The sequence below is a fragment of the Sapajus apella genome, unplaced genomic scaffold (genome assembly GCF_009761245.1).
Source record: "Sapajus apella isolate SASKATOON/1434 unplaced genomic scaffold, GSC_monkey_1.0 scaffold36, whole genome shotgun sequence".
NCBI classification, from domain to species: Eukaryota; Metazoa; Chordata; class Mammalia; order Primates; family Cebidae; genus Sapajus; species Sapajus apella.
In genome coordinates, this window is record NW_022436976.1 from 10,771,940 (window position 1) to 10,792,671 (window position 20,732).

General features: G+C 35.9%; 1 protein-coding gene and 1 long non-coding RNA gene across 2 annotated transcripts in view; one reads left to right on the top strand and one right to left on the bottom strand.

Moving 5' to 3' along the window:
* Nucleotides 1-20,732, top strand: part of SLC44A5 (solute carrier family 44 member 5) — a 408,769-nt gene that overhangs the window by 68,985 nt on the left and 319,052 nt on the right. The gene's annotated exons all lie outside the window — the stretch shown is intronic.
* On the bottom strand, nt 6,485-16,865 carry LOC116563826. The gene is made up of 3 exons (XR_004274589.1): nt 16,855-16,865; nt 10,994-10,996; nt 6,485-6,562 (listed from the first exon to the last, which is right to left on the bottom strand). It is a non-coding gene; the product is annotated as an uncharacterized LOC116563826 (long non-coding RNA).

Consider the following 20,732-nt stretch of genomic DNA (forward strand, 5'->3'; position numbering starts at 1 on the left):
TTTAGTCTGTAGCAACAAAAAAGAAATTAGTTTTCAGTTAAGTTATGAATATTTATAAGACATTAAAGTAGTACAAAATAACACTAGAAAACATCCAATACTACCTGATCCTTTGATAAACTGTTTGTATTGTGTATGCATGGCATCTTATTATACATAGAATTCCTCTTTTGACCTTTGTACCTATTGCAGTTATTGTCAAACTTGAATAATACATGGACTCTTTTTCAAGGAAAGAAATTCCCATAATTCCCAAGAGTCCCATGTTCAGATGACTAGTGGCTGACATATCGCAGTTTGATAAATACTGAGTTGAAGAATGGAAGGAAGTTTTACTTTATAAAAATGTTATTTAATTACAAATTAAAACTATAAAAGATATATGTTGTTTTCAGTCAGCAAAATTATTTTGGATTATCGAAATAAAAACAAAATAAACGGCAAATATCAACAAAACACTTTGTAATCTTTGAGTCAAAAGCTTAATCTTAAATATGTAAGCTCTACATAAGTTTGTAAGTAATACATTCAGGCACCAGTACAATACATTAGTATATGGAAAAGGGCCTGAATAAACACTTTACAAAACATGAAATAAAAACCATAAGCATTCAAAATGTTCACCTTCAATAATAAATACAAAAAGCCATTAAAAATGAGAGACCACTCTTTTGACCCATAAACTAGTAAATACTTTAAAAAATTATAACATGTTTTTAATAATAAAAAATCACATACAATCTCAATATCCAGCAATATGGAAATAATTATTTAAAATATGCATTTATGTAGTGTGACATTACTTGGAAATTAAAATATTTCGAAGAACTTATATAAATGCTTTTGCTGTCAAATACAAAAAAGCAATGAACAAAAAATATAATTTCAACCTTGTCAAAATATACATAGAAGATCTAGATAAGTACACTATGGCTATGGAAGTCATTAACATATTAATGGTATAAACTGGGTGAAGAGTACATGGTAGCTCTGTACTATTTCTGCAGCTTTTCTGTAAGTATGAAATTATTTCAAAATGAAAAGTTAAAAAATATACATAGAAAATACTAAAATTTTAGCAGTGGTTTCTATGTGGTAAAATTGAGTAGCTTTTCCCCTTCATTTAGATGATGCTTTTCTGTACCTTAAATTTTTATAGAGTTATATGCCATATAATCATTTTAAAATTCTTTCCCCCTAAAATTAAAACAGAAACAAAATGCTAAACTCAAAACAAAAATGCCATCCACCACAATTTGGTAATCAGTGTGGCTGCAAAACATAAAACGTAAATGTAAATGCTGAATGGTGCGTGTGGATGGAAGATAAGATAGAATGTCTTCTGGTTAGGGATGCATTTTACAGGTGGAACGTGAAGTTTGAAAGTAGATAAAGGATAAATATAAGAACTGAAATAGGAAGCTGTGGCACTAAGAATTTCATTTCAGTAAAAAGAGGAGAAAGGCTGCTTCTCCAAAGAGAGAAAATATCTGCAGTATTTTATGTGGAGAAGAGAATTAGGCTAATTCTCTGAGTTTTTAGGGAGGGTAAATTATAGTAAGAGAGTATTCCCAAAAGGTTAGTTGTTAATGAATAAAAATAATTTGCTTTAGATAACCATCTTCATACTTGTTTTTATCATAGACTCTTTTCTAAGAAACTCAACTTTGCAGTGATTCAGGCCTACTTCTGAAGAGACAGCTTTTTATCTCAATGAGCAACACAGGTAATCACCTACTTGAATTAAATCCCTCTTGATCTGGACTTTTGTGTCAAATATTCTTCTTTGTTTAACGTTAAATAAGGACAAATAGAAAAATGAATATATACTATGTTGTCATTGGAAACAGCACCTCAAAAACTACAGCATGTTAGACCTTGTGGTTCTCAGCCTTTTCCTATCTTCAGATTCCTGAGATGCTTGACATCTTCTTTTCTACACCTGGACTCCCTAGAGAAGTGATTCTTGGGAACATGGCAAGCTGTGGGTATGTGGTTTGTAAAAGCAGATCCTCAGGCACACTCATGTCGATTCTGAAACTGTTCCCTTTCTCCTGCGTTGCCCCCTCTCCCTAAGAGTTATTGGTAGAACCAGAATCATTTAGTTTTAACAATTTATCCTAGATGATTATTGTTTATCCCCCTTTCTCATATTGAGACAAAATTAGAGCTTGCTCCTTAGAGAAGCAACACTGTGTCAGAAATTGTTCTTTGGAGAGGGAGTGTAAGGCTTTACTTCAAACTTAGCCCTGATTCAATTTGTGTCTCCACAATTAGATTTTAAGACCCCCAGAGGCACGGGTTAGGTCTTATCCATCTTTTTACCTTCTTCAGACTTAGTCTTTGACTTTAGAAAAGGTAGTAACTTACCAAATGTTTATTGAAAATGAATACCACTCCCTTAAGGGCAAATTGTATTCCTTTGTGAAGGAAAATCTATCTCTTGCTATGAAAAAAAAGTAAAATGTGGCATAAGTACAAATTAAAGTAGAAAAAACAGAATGCATAGCTTAAAGTAGCTTTGATCTTTGGCTGAGTATATAAAAAAGATTAAGAGTTATTAAAAATAAGATCTAAGGGTCTGTCTAACAGGATTCTTAAAAGAGGAACCAAGAATATGTTTGAATCTACATATGTTCCTCAAGGCTGCAAATACATTGTACTATATGGACTGTCACTGACAGGGGCATTTATCTGATCTTGTGAACATATTGCAGGGAATTCTGTGTCCAAAGCCTCTGCCCTTTGACTGTGGATTGCTTCGTGTTTTTCAAGTGTGAAAACTGGAGAATGACAGACTTAAAGACATTTTCTTTTCTGCATACATACAGTGTTATTAACATACTCACACCTATAGCAGATTATTTTAGAATTTTAGGTTTGTTTGTGTATCCATAAATAAATAATAATAATAATTATCTCACAGACTGAGGTAAGGATTAAATTGGCACAGTGCCTGAGTAATACATATATGCTCAATAAATGGTGTTTTTCGTTATTATTCACAGATAGAAATTCAGAAGTGTGTTACAAAATGTTAGGTGAATTTAATATGGAATTATTAGGGCAATATCATACTTCAACATTTTGGTTTAGATTGGCTTATGTGAGCTGAAAAAAAAGTGTATAACAATACTATAAGGGAAAATACTAGATATTTTAGCAACTATGTCTAACAATACTGTAAGTGAAAATACTTTCTCAAAATTATACAACATGCTCTTGGAGTTTTGGAGCTGCTCGTAAGTTGGGTGTTTTCCATGTTGCTCATTTATTTATCTCTTTTTTCTGAATATTGGTAATTATTATATATAACCTAGAAGAGATATCACACCTTTCATTAAAAGGAAATAAGCCATTGCTTTCACAGTGGCATCTACTTTTTAAACATTTCCACTAATTAATGTTTCTGTTGACTTACATTTATTGTCAAGTAGCTTACATGTCTTTGACCTTAAGTTAATGAATGACTTTCTCTGTAGCATTTATGAGTCAGGCTCCTTGGGCTTGAGCCATTACTCAGCTCACTGTGTAAGGATATTTACTTTTTATTTTTAAATTCCATTTTTTGCAGTTTTTACATATGCGGTGAATTAAAAACTATGTTGGCTAGAAATCTACAACAAAAATCGTAGAAAAATAACATAGATCTTGGAAAAACTTTATTTGCTCCTAGGACAACACTTGGATACTTGTTGGAGTGGAACAGAAAGGCTGGTAACACCACCAGCACCAGCACAATCAATAGAAAACATTCATTAAACATAAAGGTACCTGTGAAGCTGTGCTAGATATTATTAAAAGAGAAATACATTGAGAACAGTGACCCCAAATTACTTATACAGAGTTGGCAGATGAAAAGAATAAAAACATGAGGCTATATCCACAGGCATTGTGGTTTTCATTACATGTAGGGAAAGTACAAATGAAATTTTAGCATGGAAAAAAGTTAATTATCTGACTACAGTAGAGATTAGAGGTACAGTTTAGGATCTTTAATGTCTTGTACAACTGATGGATAATAATAACAATGTGACTATATTCTCTTGAATTTGTCTGGGGATACAGCATTTAAGTTTTGGTGTCCACCAGGACAGAGCCATGCAAAGTGACAGCTGTTACTCTTTGGAATGGGTTCTTCAAAGCAGACTGAGACCCTGGGCAAGCATGGTGCTTAAAACCCTGGTGCTCCTGGGGCAAGCAAATGCCTTGGACTACCTTTCAGAATGTGTGATTGGCTCCTGTGACTGGGGCAGGGGCCGTGGAGGGGGAACACCAATATGATTGTGCAGATAGCTCCCTCCAGGGCAATGTATGGTTTCAGGAACCACACAGAATGCTTGGGATAACTAAGATGAGACTTGGGTAAATTAGCACCAAAAATTGCCTCAAAGAGGAACAATAAATTTTATCAGAAACTGATGTGAATTTTTTTTCCAAATTTGTGTGCTAGTAACAAAGCCAATAGACATTTAAAAAGGATTTGTAAGCTGACAGTTTACCCAGACTTTCTACTTTAGCTTAAATTGGAGTGCCTCAATTCGCTCATTCTTCATTTCTGTCATTGAAAAGAAGCCTTTATAATATGTCTAAAAGCACACTAAGGATGTATTTGTATTAACATCTTAATTCTTCAAAGTGCCAATAAATGCTATGCCTTATCTTCACTTTTCTCTTAGGAAATTGCCTAAAAGACAATGCTTTATTGCAAATTTTAAAAATTATACTGCAAGTAGTATTTTCAGAGACAAGAAACTAAATCTATTTCAACATCTGCATATACATCTGTATCTTCATTTATATCGTATCTGTATCTATGTTTTCTAGTAGTCACACCCTCAAGCATACTGATAGAGAATACAGAGGTTGACATGTTTAGATGTTGTTACTAAGGTTAAAATTATATCATAATTAAGCATACATCCACATGAAAAAGACTGTAATAAATAAAGATAAAGACAATAAACACTTTTTTCTCCTACCCTAAGACAAACATAACTATTCAAGATCCATCTGTTTATTCTTGGATTTTCTATTCTACTTCTGTGGTTGGTCTCACTCCTGTAGCAGTGTTGGCATCAACACTGGAATATTACAGAGAAGTTAGCATAGCCCCTTGCAAAGATGCCTCACAAATTTGTAAACTTGCCATATTTTTGTATAGTTCATTACTTCTTTCTCGGGGTTCCCATAGCACATTGTATGTGTATTAGCTGTCATCTTACTGTATTATAATTATTTGTTTACTTCTCAGTCCCCGTCATAAAACAGAATCCCTAAAGAAAGAAATTATTCTTCATATTCATAGTGGCCAGCACAGTGCCTAGATTCTAAAAATCATTCAGAAAATGTTTAATAAATGAAAAAAAGTTTTATACTTTATGTGTAAGAAACAAGCAACAATTCTTTATATACATCATGCCAAAGCAGAAATGGATTCTAAAACGATTTCTTCCCTCCTTACCGCCTTGTCTTCCCAGTGGCAGAAATTCAATTTTAGTGTGATACCCACTGGCCACCTCCTGCTGATAACTAGTGGACACAGTTCAGTTTGCTGATGGGCAGATGGACAAGCCTGCTGTTGTCCTTGACCCTACTCTTTTAGATGCATCAAACATCCATTTCTTTCTCTCCTCCTTTTTCAGGATTGTACATACTTGCTTCTAAAACGGAATAGAATGATATATTTGCAATGTTAGACGCCATAAGCAGGCCCTGAAGACAGAGAAGCAAAAATACTTTGAGAGATACATGTTATTTAACACAAAAGAAGCAGACTCAATGAAAAAGAGGCCATAACACATTGCTGTTATTCAATTGATGCGGAATAGATTTTCCCTCTTTCTCTTCCATCATAATGAGGTTGATTGGAAGAGAAATAAATTTACAATATATTTTTGGAAAAGAAGATCCAGATTATGGCACCAATTTGAACTGTTCAACTAGATGATTGCACAGAGTTATAATTCATTCAAATCTCACATATAATTACATACATAAATAGTAGTTGCTTCAAATTAGCAATACAAACAACACTTGCATAGATAAGACACTGGCATGTTACTTAAGTTTTTAAGCTATATACAATATTCAAAATCATTTGGCATAGATATTTTCTTTACTAATAAAAAGAAAATGGGAGAAGAAAATAATAATTATTTAGTTTTTTATCATGGGCCAGGTATTTTTATGAAGACACTTTTTCTATGTTTTTAAATGTAATCCTCAGGACTCCACTGTGTAATTAGTTTTATTGTGATTATTTTTAAAAAGAGAAAAGTTAGACTGAGAGATATTAAGTAATTTGCTCAAGGTTGCAAAGCTGAGAAGTGAACAGACTGTAATTCCAAATCAAGTCCTTTCTACTCTTAAATTTATTTTCTAGTTAGTTTGTTGGATTTAGCAAGCATATAGCCATTTCTCAAGGAATTTTTTTTTTTTTTGGTAGACATGAGGTCTTGATATGTTGCCTAGGCCAGTCACAAATTCCTGGGCTCAAGCAATCCTCCCACCTCTGCCTCCCAAAGTGTTGGGAATACAGGCATGGACTACTGTCCCTGGCCTCAGATTTTATTATGAAAGTGGTAACGTTTTAAAGGATTTCCAGTAATTGTGAATGGTGTCTTAGATGCCAACTACTAAAAATGTTTCTGCTGAGTGAGTTGGGGAACTTGTACTCTTTTCCAGATGATTAAATGTGTTGCCTGAAAAACTCATTCAGTAATGTGATACAGGGGGAACCATCTCTGATTTTTTGTAATGACTAGGCTAGGAATCAGAGTTCTCCAAAGTATCTTGCACCGTTCTTCAGGAAATACTAGTCTACTTTCTAGAAGTAAAAATTTGTCCTGGCTACCCTGTTTGTCTAAAGATGCCATGCCCAGGCTAGCATGGCGGGGATATGGCCAGAACTCTTGGTGTCATTCTTGCCTTGACCCCAGTTCATGGTACACAGGTGATCTCTGGGCTAACTTAGGAGCTAAGGTGAGAATCACTCAAGCTTTGTGGCTGGATTTTTCTGAGGGCCTTTGGCATTGTTTCTGTGTATACCCATATGATGGAAGAACCCAAAACTGACTGCCATTTTGCATGGAGGAGGGGCAGCACAGACCCTGAACTTCAGCTGCGATTCAGCCTTTCTCCCAGGGTGGTGGCAGTGTGCATGGGAGGAGAAGGGATTCTGTGTACTTGCTGTTTTCCTCCTCCTCCCCTCGAATATGCATCAGGCTCACCTTCTCAGGGCGAAAGGACGTACTATAGGACCAACTGCTGGTACCTTGTAACTAAGTAACATAGTTGCTAAAACGGATTCACTCTGTGAAGCAACAGAACTGCCAGCTATCCTGGTTTCCTTGGGTAAGCAGACAGTGCCAGGGGCAATTTCTCTGTTAGATGATGATTTTTTTTAAAAAAAGCAGCTTTAATTATAGTACGCCTAAAAAAATGAGAGTTAATCAAGATAGAAATATCAATTGACTAGGTATAATTTGACAAGTCAGTTTTTATTCCAACTGCGTTATAGAGGTGATTTTAATATTTGGAAACTGTGATTCAGAGACAGGCTCTGGAAAAATTATAATGTGGGCGTCATTTCTACAGTGAGGAAATGGCCATTATTATATGAAAATAGATGTTTATGTCTCTCTCTCACGTCTTTTCCATATTTCTTCAACTCTGTATGTTTTCCTATAATTTAACCTGAGTAATTAAAGCTATGTTTAAAATGATGCTTTGCCATTAATAAACAAAAAGTCACCTTTAAAAAGTTGGTTTAGAAATGGAAGTTATTTCAGGACTGGACTTGAGCCCAGCTCCTGTTAATGAGGACTATTTTCCTTTTCTTTTTCTAGGACAGCGGAATTAGAACAATCTGTTTTGTCTATTTCCAGTCATGACACGTTCGAGGTTTAGGTAAATAAACTGAACTGAAAAAATAACAGGCTAACCAACCCTGTCTGTCACTTGACTTGAAGCTGTCATTTTTCATTTCAGCATTATATTCATGAGCGTTAATGTGAAAATCCTCTGTCAAAGGTTTGCTTCTTATGTTTCGATTGCTTTAGAATAAAAATGTAGGTACTGAATTTCAGAAATGGAGTAGGAGGGGCAGAGAGCCCTGGACAGAGTCAGGAGGCTGGCTCAGGTCTTGGTTCTGCCACCATGTATGACCATGTATGTACCTGGACAAATAGAGCCCACCTCTATTTTGTTTTCTTTTTTACATAGGTGACTCCATTTTAATTCTGACGACTTTAACAAGTGCTTTGTAAAGGGTAAATCGCTTTAAAAATTTAAATATCTGTTTCCTTTACCTTTAGAGGCAGAATGGTTGCAGTAAGTTAGGATGGCAAATAGGTGTCCCCTTTTCTGCCAGCTCTGATCAATTGATAATATCTGTCTCGAGTGCTGCATGGGGATGATGGTGAAGCCTCCTGCAGACCCAGTTGGTGGGAGGACTCAGGGCAAAAGCAGCAATTATTTTCCATCCCTGAACTTGACAACTTCTTGGGTAATTATCTGCTTCTTTTATGACTTTCACAATTTATGCTCATTTTTTTACAGTTCAAGAAATGGTCTATTCATATAAAGACATTTTGAAAATTTGAGACCAAGGATACATAGTCTTTGAGATCATCTAATCAAAACTAGAATGATATGTTAAAAAGTGTGTCAACCTAAATAGGCTCTCTAAAAGAAAATATTCAAGAATAGAGCATTGCAATGGGGAAAATGTGCGTAGTAAGCTATGTGTGTTCAGAGAGGTAAAGGAAGACAAAGGGTTTTTACAGGAAAAATGAGGAGTATTACATAATTGCTTTGAAATCACTATCCTGGGCTACAAAGACCAATAACATGGATGACATCAGTATGAGGTTGGACATCAGTATGAGGTTGCTTGGTAGGTAACCTTGCAGAAGTATTTTTTGGGGGGCAGGTGTGCAATGGCTTTTGCGCAAGGTTTTGGTTTTTGCAGTTTTTTGTGATAGGTTTTGCAATCGGTTATACAAGTGTGAGAGCTTTTTTTTTTTTCATAACCTTCCCTGGCTCTGTTTGTCAGATTTTTTTTTTTTTAACATAAGGGACTCCATTTTGATTCCAACAGGCTTAACGTCGCTTTGTAAAATGTAAAGTGCTCTTTTTATTATTTGAGGACAACATGGATAATTAATGGTAAGGTTTCCTATTGTTTCCTTTGGGGCCTCATTCCTCTAATTTTTCATGGAATACTTACTGTATGAATGATGCAGACTCAGTCATTCCTTAAACGTTGCTCATTTTACTGACACTAGATTAAGATGATTAAGTGCTGAATTTTATGGCACAGACAGTTGAAGTAAACAGTGTGGACATTCAGAGAGCTAGAGAGCTTGAATCAGAGTTATTCAGTCATTAGAGAAAATTAAAGGAAATGGCAGTACTTGAGCAGGGTCTAAAATGGGCTGAATTTAGACAGAAGGGAATCTTAGAAATGGGGAATAATTTGAGTAGAGCATGGAATGGGACATAAGTGCAATTTGTGAGAATAAACAAGTAGAAATTGTTTCAATAAAAAAGTGTAGATTGCTAATTAATAGTAATAATATTAATATCAATAATAGTTAACATTTATTCACTTATTTATCCAACCAATGTATACTAATTTTTTGTATTTTTGGTAGAGATGGGGTTTTACTATGTTGCCCAGGCTGGTCTCAAACTCTTGAGCTCAGGCTATCTGCCCGCCTTGGCCTTCCAAAGTGCTGGCATTACAGGCATGAGCCACCACACCCAGCCCCAACCAATATTTTTTGAGTGCTTGTAACGTGCCAAACGCTATACTGAACACTGGGGATATAGCTCTTAGCAAAATGGACAAAAATCTTTGGCAGCTTTATAGCTCTCACATTCTAATGGAAAATGGTAGTAAATGAAGCAACAATTTAAAGAGGTAGTATATGTTAGAAAATAATAACTGCAAAGGACAAAAATAAAGCAGGGAAAGGGATAAGGGAATAGTAGGGATGGTCACAATTTTGGATAGAGTGGCCAAGGAAGGCCTTAATAAGAGGGTAATGATTGTGTTATGACCCGAAGAACTGCATGCCAGGCATCTTGCCCGGTGAGCTACTTATATTATTATAGTTTATTTAATTTTCAGAGCAACCATATGAAAGCAGGTACTATTATTACTCTCATTTTATAGGTGATAATCTGAAGCATAAACAACTGAAGTAACACCAATTAGTTGTAAGAGCTTATTACAGCTTAACAGCAATTAAGTGTAAGAGCTGGATTTTAAATCCAGGAAATCAATTCCAGAGATTATGCTTTTAGTTTATAAAGTCTGGGTAACAAAATTCATTGAAAAAGCTATCAGTAGTCAAAATGATAGAATTTTAGAGCTGGAGAGAAACTTCCTGATTGTCTAATCCAGTGGTTTTCTACCACCTGGAGAGCTTGTGAAAACTCAGATTTTAGACCCCACTTCTAAAGTTTCTGATTAAGTAGGTCTAGGGTGAGCCCTGAGAACGGGTATTCTAACAAGTTTCCAGGTGATGCTGACATTGATGGTTTGGGCAACACACTTTGGGAATCATTGGTCTAGTCATGTAGCACATTCAAGTCACTGAAATTAGCCATTCTCTACTGTTTTGGCTCCCAGTATTCTGTGCCTTGTTTCTAACCCACTTCTTTCTTGAGTGTATAAGGACAGAGGCATTCTTAATCTATTTGCCACACAATAAAGGTTTAATAAATGTCTATTGTTGAATGACTAACGTGGAAGAGAAGAAGGAATCACTGAAAATTTTGACCAGCAAAATGACATAATGAAAGTAGTATTTTAGGAAGATTTGTTATTAAGAATTGTAAGATAAAGAGATTGGCGATATGAAGATGTTCCCATTGCCAGTTTCCTGTAGAGCTTTGCTATTCCAAGTGTGACAGGGACCAGCAGCATTGGCATCACCTGGAGTCTTGTTAGAAACCCCAACTCTCAGACCCCACCTGAGACCTACTGAATCAGAATCTATGTTTTTACAAGATCCCCAGTGACTCATATGCATGTAGAAGTGTAAGAAACACAGTTTTAGAACATCATATGGTCAATGCCTGGCCTTATAGGGTAGCCCTAGGTGATCAAGAAGCAGCAGCATATACGAATGGCTGAGCAGGTCAGCTTTTCTCAGGCATATTCCTTGGGAAACCAGTTCTCTGAGATCTTAATAGGTATTCAGTCATCAAACAAACTTGGCAACATATTTTACAAGATAGATATATACAAATTAAAAATAATTTTCAAAAATGTTTGGCAGATACTAGGTTAAATACCAGATTAAACAAAGATAAATAGGTCTATTTATGGACAGGCTTTAAAAAATCTTCTAATATGCAGATGCATGTTCTGAATCTCTAAGAGAAAAGCTGTGTTGTGTAGCTGCTTCTACACTTATTGCTCATGAAAGCCAATCTGGGGGACATCTTCCCATGTTATTGTTCCGTGGAGCACATCTTGATAAAGCTGCAATAGGCCATTTGTGGTTATTAGGTTCTAGACTCATCAGGTTTTCTAATCTGTGGGCAGGAAAGCGCCTTACACTAACTTTGATATCCATTATACTTCCTAACTTTAAAATCCATTAATTTTCTGTTCAAATGTTCAACCTTTCCATCACTGGTCCAAGTATGTGACTTCACTTCTGACGCACTTTCATGGCTGAACCTTATTTATTTGGATAGTAATAGGATGGGATTATCGGCTCTGTCAGGTATGAAAAAAAAAATCAAGAATTAGTTGCTAGTTATAGCACCTGAGGAAATAAGGAGTTACTAGAAAATGTCAGGATCACTTGTAAAGTACCCACATTTAGTTTTTGGTAAGTGTAAAATCAGGAGGTACCACTGAGAGCAATTCTGGGTAAACACAGAAGAAATATCAAAGTTTGACTGTTAAGAGACACAACATCTGTTGGCAAATTTGTAGTCAGGCATAAAAAGAAGCACATGAACAGACATATTTGAGAAGTAGGGCCATTATAGATTTAGGACAGTCCAAATGGCTTTTCTACAGTTTATTTCTATTGATGTTCTTTTTGAAAATCCATGGCTCATTTTAACTCTGAAAGGTTGATTATTCTACATTCTATAACTCGAAAAGCATTTGATTTTAAATTACACTTACTAATAAATTATCAATATTTTGAGTAGCATTTTGCTTTACCTTCACTCTCTTGGACATGAAGCTTCACTTTTTTTTTTTTTTTTTGGTAGCAGAATTCTTATACTCTTGGTAGTATGAGGAGTGAAAATACTTTCTCAGGGATACTGTTAGTTTGGGCAGTAAGCCAGATAATTTTCATGTTTTTCCCCCTTCTGTTAATAATAATGAAAAGTATTTTTGATTTGAATTTGTTCCTCCAAATGGTCAAAGGCTTTCTTTATTTCTTATTACCTTTCCCTGACATTTAAAAAATGTCATTTCTTGCAAAATCAAGGTAGTACTTAATGACATTCACATAATTTTTAAAGGAATTTTTCTCCTGAGCCACTAAATTTGATACTTGAGAGCATAAACTTCAATATGTAAATATTCCAAATCTGATTCAATCCAGTTTCCCTTTATTGTACCCCCCATTGATTCAATTTCCTGCACTTGAAGGAGAAATTTTGAAAAGAAGGGAATGAAGTTTTTAAAATCAAGCAGAATATTTTGAATTAAGTAGTTTTTGATTTCAGGGACTTCTAGAGGGAATCAGTACAGCTTCAAGCCACTTTTCTCTATCTTTAAATCTTAAGTTCCCAGGATACTATTTCCAGGATGAGGACCCTGAGATCCTATAAGCTGCTTAGTCATTCCAAAGAGATGCAATTTTTCTTATTGTACTAGATTTACTAAGACAGAAAAGTAGACTGATTCATTACACAATGGAAAGAGGTTGACAGCCTTTGGAAGGAGTGCTTTTCCTTCTAAAATGCTTAATCCATCCTATTGTCAGGATAAAAATTGTGGGTGATGGCATTTAATGGACCACCCTGATTCTCCTGTAGAGTAGAACCTGGGAGGTTGTGGTGGCTAAATGAGTACCTCTAAACAAGTGAAGGTGACTGTGTGGGTGCTAAGAGAACCCCAGCTGCTGAATTCTGAACATGATGGCTATCTTTTATCACTATTATCTCTTTCCTACTAACCATAAGGGCTAGCAGGAAAGAGATAATAGTGTTAAAAGATACATCAGTATTGGCATCAACTGTCCAATATCCCAAAGATATCCTGCTAATGAGACATTTTTAATGCCCATGCTAATGGTTGCTAATTCTTATTTTGGAGAGATTTATAACAAAAATTGCAACTAGAGGTTAAAATTAGGCCTTGGGTTACTAAATATTTGTACAACGTCCATCCAACAAAGCATTTATCAGTCTTCATTGGGTGCTAGGTACAGTGCTGGGTGCTGGGATATCAAGGCAAAAATGATAAATATTATCATTACCATTTTATTGCATGCTGAATAAAGTGGTTGCAGGTAAGTAAACATGATAATGTAAGAGTGAGTTATGTGTTATGATAAGAGAAATACAATGAACTGTAATAATATACAAAAGAGGGATGCTTAAATTTTACTCAAGTCGGGTAAGAAGAGACATCTACATGAAAGAAGAATAAGCAATGAACAGACCAAGAGGAGTTGGGGCAGGAAAGAGCATTCTGAGAAACCAGTGTATACAAAGGTCCAGAGGAAAGCCATAAGAACATTTTATTTGGAACATACAGATTTTGGAAAGAAAGCGAAGTGGCTAGAAGTGAGGAAAGAAAAGTAAACAGGGTCCAGATAGATACATAAGGTTTTGTAAGCATTTGGGCTTTATTCTAGAATAGGGAGTCATTAAAAGTTTTTCTAGGAGAGAAATGATTAAAGGTGTGCATTTTATGGTAAGGACTCTGTCTGCATTCTGGAGAAGGGTTGGAGGGAGATAATAGTGGGTAGAGTGGGACAAATGAGGAGACTGTTGTAATGTTCACATAGGATAGGACGTCTGCCTGCATTTGACAAATGATATCACTCTCACAGCTAGTTCTTTTGTATTTGGTGCGCTAGACATTAAAGTTGTTCACTCTTACTTTTGTAAAGTTCATGTGTTTATACTGTACTTTAACTCAATGTTCTCCGTAATATATTTCCTTAAGAAACCATACTTTTTTCCTCTTTCTCATATTTTTATAAAATATTTTTGTTGCTTCCTGAATATTCTGAAAATGTCTTGTCTGTTCTTGACACATATATCTTTTCTACATTTTGTCACTTTGATTTCTTTTTCAAATATGCATATAGAGTTCATGTTGAAAGAGAAGTAATTATGATTCTAGTGAATACATCTTGGTCATCACAACTGTGGATAATCTGAAATTTCCCAAAAAGAGCAGTAGAAAGAAATTCAGTGGTTCTCAGTATTGGAAAGAAAAATAGTTTAAAGATAAATAGTGTTCCCAGAGGGAAGGAGGCTTGATGTATAGCAATCAATATAGCAGGATTAGAAAAGACCAACACAGTTGAACCCCAACGTACAAAATGTAATTAAGGGCACAAAAGACACATAATACATGTCAAGTTCAAAAGAGAAGCTGAGCAATTACAGAGTGAAGTTCAGAACTTAAAAGTGACAGAAAGAGCAAAGGGGGAAAATGACAAAAACATTTGATGTAAGACTAAAAGTGCTGCAATCTTATATGAGACACAAAAGGTCAGTGAACAGCCTAGAAAAGTGTCTAATGGATAGCAAGGGTAATCCATTGACTGAAAGGGTCTTGTAGACATTGATTTTAAAAAGTAAAATTAAATGAATTTTTTTTTGCCTCAGTGCTCTCAAAAAGCACAATCTTGCTAAAAAGAGAAATCGATTTAAAATGAAATAAGTAAAATTGTTTCTTGGAAATGTTGCCAATCAATAGGTGGTAAAGAAATCAAGAAATTTGAATTCTCATATAGAGCCAGCCAGATAGTTTTCTTCCAGGATTAATGCTGTCATTGTTCAAGGCAATAGTTTATATTTAGGCTTGGAGTTTTTTTTCTGAGAAAATACTATGTTTTTGTTCCCAAGTAACCAAATTGTAGCCAATTTTAATGCTTTTTTGGCTTTCTATGTGTCTGGGTATGACACATCTGACCAATAAAGGAGGATGTGTAGAAGTCCTGGCAAAAGAACTTCTCAGCCTGTTAAGCAATCCCTCCCTCCCCCCTCCCTGGCTTCCTTCCTCCTTCCCTCCCCTTTTCCTTCCTTCCTTCCTTCCTTCCTTCCTTCCTTCCTTCCTTCCTTCTTTCCTTCCTTCCTTCCTTCCTTCTCTTTCTCTCTTCCCCCCTCTCTTTTTCTCTCTCGCTCCCTCTCTTTCTCCCTCCTTTTCTTCCTTTCCTTTCTTTTTCCTTTTTTTTTTGAGACAGTCTTGCTCTGCCACCCAGGCTAGTGTGCAATGGTGAGATCTCAGCTCACTGCAGCCTCTGCCTCCCAGGTTCAAGCGATTCTCCTGCCTTAGCCTCATGAATAGCTGGGATTACGGGCGCATGCCACCATGCCCGACTAATTTTTTGTAGTTTGAGTAGAGATGGAGTTTCACCATATTGCCCAGGCTGGTCTCAAACTCCTGACCTCAGGAGATCCACCCACCTCAGCCTCCCATAATGCTGGGATTACAGGTGTGAGCCACTACACCCAGTTGTTTTCCTTTTCTTTTTGAGAAAGTGGTCAAATGTGCTTGTTTCTACGTGAAGTAGAGATTTGGAAGAATGGGCAGTGTTATTCTGAAAATTGTGGGTGATACAGATTTTCTGAGGGAACAGCAATTGTTTTTCTTAATTGCATATTAAAGGCAATATTCAAAGAAAGGGTTAACTGGATGCAATAGTAGAGGGGTTTCCTGTTAGCCTCTCAGAAAGGTTTAGAAACTAAGAAATTTTGACTAGCTGTTGTAATAGACAAACCCTAAAATCTCAGTGACTTTAGCACAGCAGAAAAGTATTTCTTGTTCATATCACAGTCTAATGTGAATGGGGCATCTTCCTTCATTTTGCCGCCACACTATTGGGCTCTGCAATTAAGGAAGACAAGGATGGAAGTGGCTGCATGGCTCATGACTCTCTTGGCCTAGAACTGGCCTTTTCCCTCTGAACCAGTTACATGAACCCAACCTAACTGTGAGGTAGCCTGGGAAAAGTAGGGGAGTACCTGGGAGTAAGTGATTTACAATAACTGTTTTTGCTACTAGAAGGAAGTTAGTTACTGATAAATCTGTGCTCTATTGCCATTGTTTTTGGGGGAGATAAGGACCCTAAAAGATGGAGAAGGTAGAAGGTGGTACTATTTGTGGTGGAGAGAATGGAAACTGAAATATATCACAGGAAGTGATGAGACCCATGGAAGTGAAACTGGAAAAGCTGGCCCGAAGTGGTGTGCAGGATAAGGGAATGGCTGTAGATTCACCAATTCCATGTAACTTAAACATCAGACCTGGAAAGATAAAGGTTAACTCTGGGACTACTAATTATGCTGCTTTAAATGTAATCACACTGCTTCAAATTTATTACTTTAAACATACCTTTTGGATATTTTCCCATTAACTTTAAACATTTTCTAAATATACAGAAAGATTGAAAGAATAGTACAATGTGAACATTTGTATACTCATTACCTTTATTCAGCAGTTATTCATGTTTTGCCATATTTACTTTGTATAGCTATTTGTAAGTATGTGTACTTTTTTCTGAACACCTTGAAAATAAGTTGAAGACATAATATTTACCATGATATTTCAGATAACTGCAATGCCATCATCATATCTAAGATAATTTTATATTCATATTATTTCCACACACACCGTAATATGACCAATTTATATTCAATTTGTATTCAAATTTCCCCAATTATTTAAAGATGACATTTATCTCTCTCTCCTTCTCTCTCTTTTTTTCAAACAAGGTTCACAGATTGTCTTCAGCTATTATATCTCTCTAGTGTCTTTTAATCTCAAAATTCCTTTATTTCTTTTTTATAGCATTTACTTTTTGAAGACATTGCAGAAGAGTTGTCTTATAGAATGTCCCACATTCTGGATTTGTCTGATTTCTTCTGCATGCTGTGGTTCTCCTAGTTCTTATCTTCTTTGGATTTCTTATAAACTAAAATGGTTCTAATGGCTTAATTTGATTTAAATTAAGGATTTTTGGCCAGAATATTGCATAAGTTTCATTCTTATTTTATGTTACATCACAACAGAAGACATATAATGCCCGATTTTTCACTAAAATGATGTTAAATTTGATCACTTTGTTAATAGGGTCATCACCAGATCTCTTCACTATGAGGTAGCCACTTTGGAAGTAGCCACTTTGCAAGTAGCCACTAACTTTTGGGTTAATACCTTAAAACCTTGTGATCTCAACAATCTTTCACCTAAATATTTTTAAATGAATTGACAATCTTTGTCTGAAATAATTAATTATTTAAAAAAATATAAATGTGTGATTTTTCTAATTTATATTGTTTTTTCTATATTTATTAGTTGGCATTGTTCTGTGAAGAATAACTTTCCGTCATCAACTGGAACTGAATTACATTTCTTCCTAAAGAAGCAGGATATATTTATAATTTAAAAAATTATAGGCAATTTTGAATATAGAGAAAAACTATAAACATCAGCTGTAATCACAACAGCCAGTGAACCAATGTTAAAAATGTGATGTACTATGTCTTTTTTTCAATCCAGATAAGGATATATATTATAAAATATGATTAGTAAAATTTACAAGGCTGGATATAAAATTTACTAATCAAATTTTATAATATATCCTTATCTGTTAAATATTCTTTAAAATATTTTTGCTGACTACATATCATTCCATAATGGCAATGTGACATACTTTATTTTCATATTCTTTTATAAGCAGGGAACCATATATCCTTTCTTGCCCAGAGAAATCCTGATCTATGACCATTGTCCTGAAAAATTATTAAAGCACCCTCCTTTACTCCTCATATCATACAAGTTTGGGAAAAAAATTGTATGGTCACCTTTTCTGTAATCACCTAATCTAAAATTGACAAGTAGCTACTTTGAATTTTCCAATTTGCTCTTATGAAAATTTTTGGGTGCCTTAATGAGGGTGAATTCCTAAAAGTGAAGTGACTAGATCACAGTACATGAGTATTTTTAAGGGTCTGTCTACATAATATCTTGCTTATTGTATTAGTTTATTCTCATACCGCTATAAAGAACAACCTGTGACTGGGTAATTTTTTTTTCCCATTTATTTATTTTATTGCATTTTACATTTTGGGGTACATGTGAAGAACATGCAAAATTGTTGCATAGGAACACACGTGGCAGTGTGATTTGCTGCCTTCCTCCCCATCACCTACATCTGGCATTTCTCCCCTTGCTATCTCTCCCCAGCTTCCCACCCCCCACCCTCCCTCCCCTATTTCCCCCCAACTGACCCCAGTGTGTAGTGCTCCCCTCCCTGTGTCCATGTGTTCTCATTTTTCAACACCCGCCTATGAGTGAGAACATGCGGTGTTTGATCTTCTGCTCTTCTGTCAGCTTGCTGAGAATGATGGTTTCCAGGTTCATCCATGTCCCTACAAAGGACCCAAACTCATCGTTTCTGATGGCTGCATAATATTCCATGGTGTATATGTGCTACATTTTCCCTATCCAGTCTATCGTCGATGGGCATTTGGGTTGGTTCCAGGTCTTTGCTATTGTAAACAGTGCTGCAATGAACATTCGTGTACACGTGTCCTTATAGTAGAACGATTTGTAATCCTTTGGATATATACCCAGTAATGGGATTGCTGGGTCAAATGGAATTTCTATTTCTAGGTCCTTGAGGAATCGCCACACTGTTTTCCACAATGGTTGCACTAATTTACACTCCCACCAACAGTGCAAAAGTGTTCCTATTTCTCCACATCCTCTCCAGCATCTGTTGTCTCCAGATTTTTTAATGATCGCCATTCTAACTGGCGTGAGATGGTATCTCAGTGTAGTTTTGATTTGCATTTCTCTGATGACCAGTGATGATGAGCATTTTTTCATATGTTTGTTGGCCTCACGTATGTCTTCTTTTGAGAAGTGTCTGTTCATATCCTTTGCCCACTTTTGAATGGGCTTGTTAGTTTTTTTCTTGTAAATCTGCTTTAGTTCTTTGTAAATTTTGGATATCAGCCCTTTGTCAGATGGGTAAACTGCAAAAATTTTTTCCCAATCTGTTGGTTGCCGATTCACTCTAATGATTGTTTCTTTTGCTGTGCAGAAGCTGTGGAGTTTGATTAGGTCCCATTTGTCTATTTTGGCTTTTGTTGTCAATGCGTTTGGCGTTTTGGTCATGAAGTCCTTGCCTACACCTACGTCCTGAATGGTTTTGCCTAGATTTTCTTCTAGGGTTTTTATGGTGTTAGGTCTTATGTTTAAGTCTTTAATCCATCTGGAGTTAATTTTAGTGTAAGGTGTCAGGAAGGGGTCCAGTTTCTGCTTTCTGCACATGGCTAGCCAGCTTTCCCAACACCATTTATTGAACAGGGAATCCTTTCCCCATTGCTTGTTTTTGTCTGGTTTGTCAAAGATCAGATGGTTGTAGATATGTTGTGTTGCCTCCGAGACCTCTGTTCTGTTCCATTGGTCTATATCTCTGTTTTGGTACCAGTACCATGCTGTTTTGATTACTGTAGCCTTGTAGTATAGTTTGAAGTCTGGTAGTGTGATGCCCCCCGCTTTGTTCTTTTTGCTTAGAATTGACTTGGCTATGCGGGCTCTCTTTTGGTTCCATATGAAGTTTAAGGTGGTTTTTTCCAGTTCTGCAAAGAAGGTCATTGGTAGCTTGATGGGGATAGCATTGAATCTGTAAATTACTTTGGGCAGTATGGCCATTTTCACGATATTGATTCTTCCTAACCATGAACATGGGATGTTTCTCCATCTGTTTGTGTCCTCTCTTATTTCGTTGAGCAGTGGCTTGTAGTTCTCCTTGAAGAGGTCCTTTACATTCCTTGTTAGTTGTATTCCTAGGTATTTTATTCTCTTTGTGGCTATTGTGAATGGAAGTTTGTTCTTGATTTGGCTCTCTTTAAGTCTGTTACTGGTGTATAGGAATGCATGTGATTTTTGCACATTGATTTTGTATCCTGAGACTTTGCTGAACTTGCTTATCAGTTTCAGGAGGTTTGGGGCTGAGACGATGGGGTCTTCTAGATATACAATCATGTCGTCTGCAAATAGAGACAATTTGACTTCCTCCTTTCCTATTTGAATGCCCTTTATTTCTTTTTCTTGCCTGATTGCTCTGGCTAGAACTTCTAATACTATATTGAATAGCAGTGGTGAGAGCGGGCATCCTTGTCTGGTGCCACATTTCAAGGGGAATGCTTCCAGTTTTTGCCCATTCAGTATGATATTGGCTGTTGGTTTGTCATAAATAGCTTTTATTATTTTGAGATACGTTCCATTGATACCTAGCTTATTGAGTGTTTTTAGCATAAAGGGCTGTTGAATTTTGTCAAAGGCCTTCTCTGCATCAATTGAGATAATCATGTGGTTTTTGTCTTTGGTTCTGTTTATGTGGTGAATTACGTTTATAGACTTGCATATGTTGAACCAGCCTTGCATCCCCGGGATGAAGCCTACTTGATCATGGTGGATAAGCTTTTTGATGTGCTGTTGCAATCGGCTTGTCAGTATTTTATTGAAGATTTTTGCATCTATGTTCATC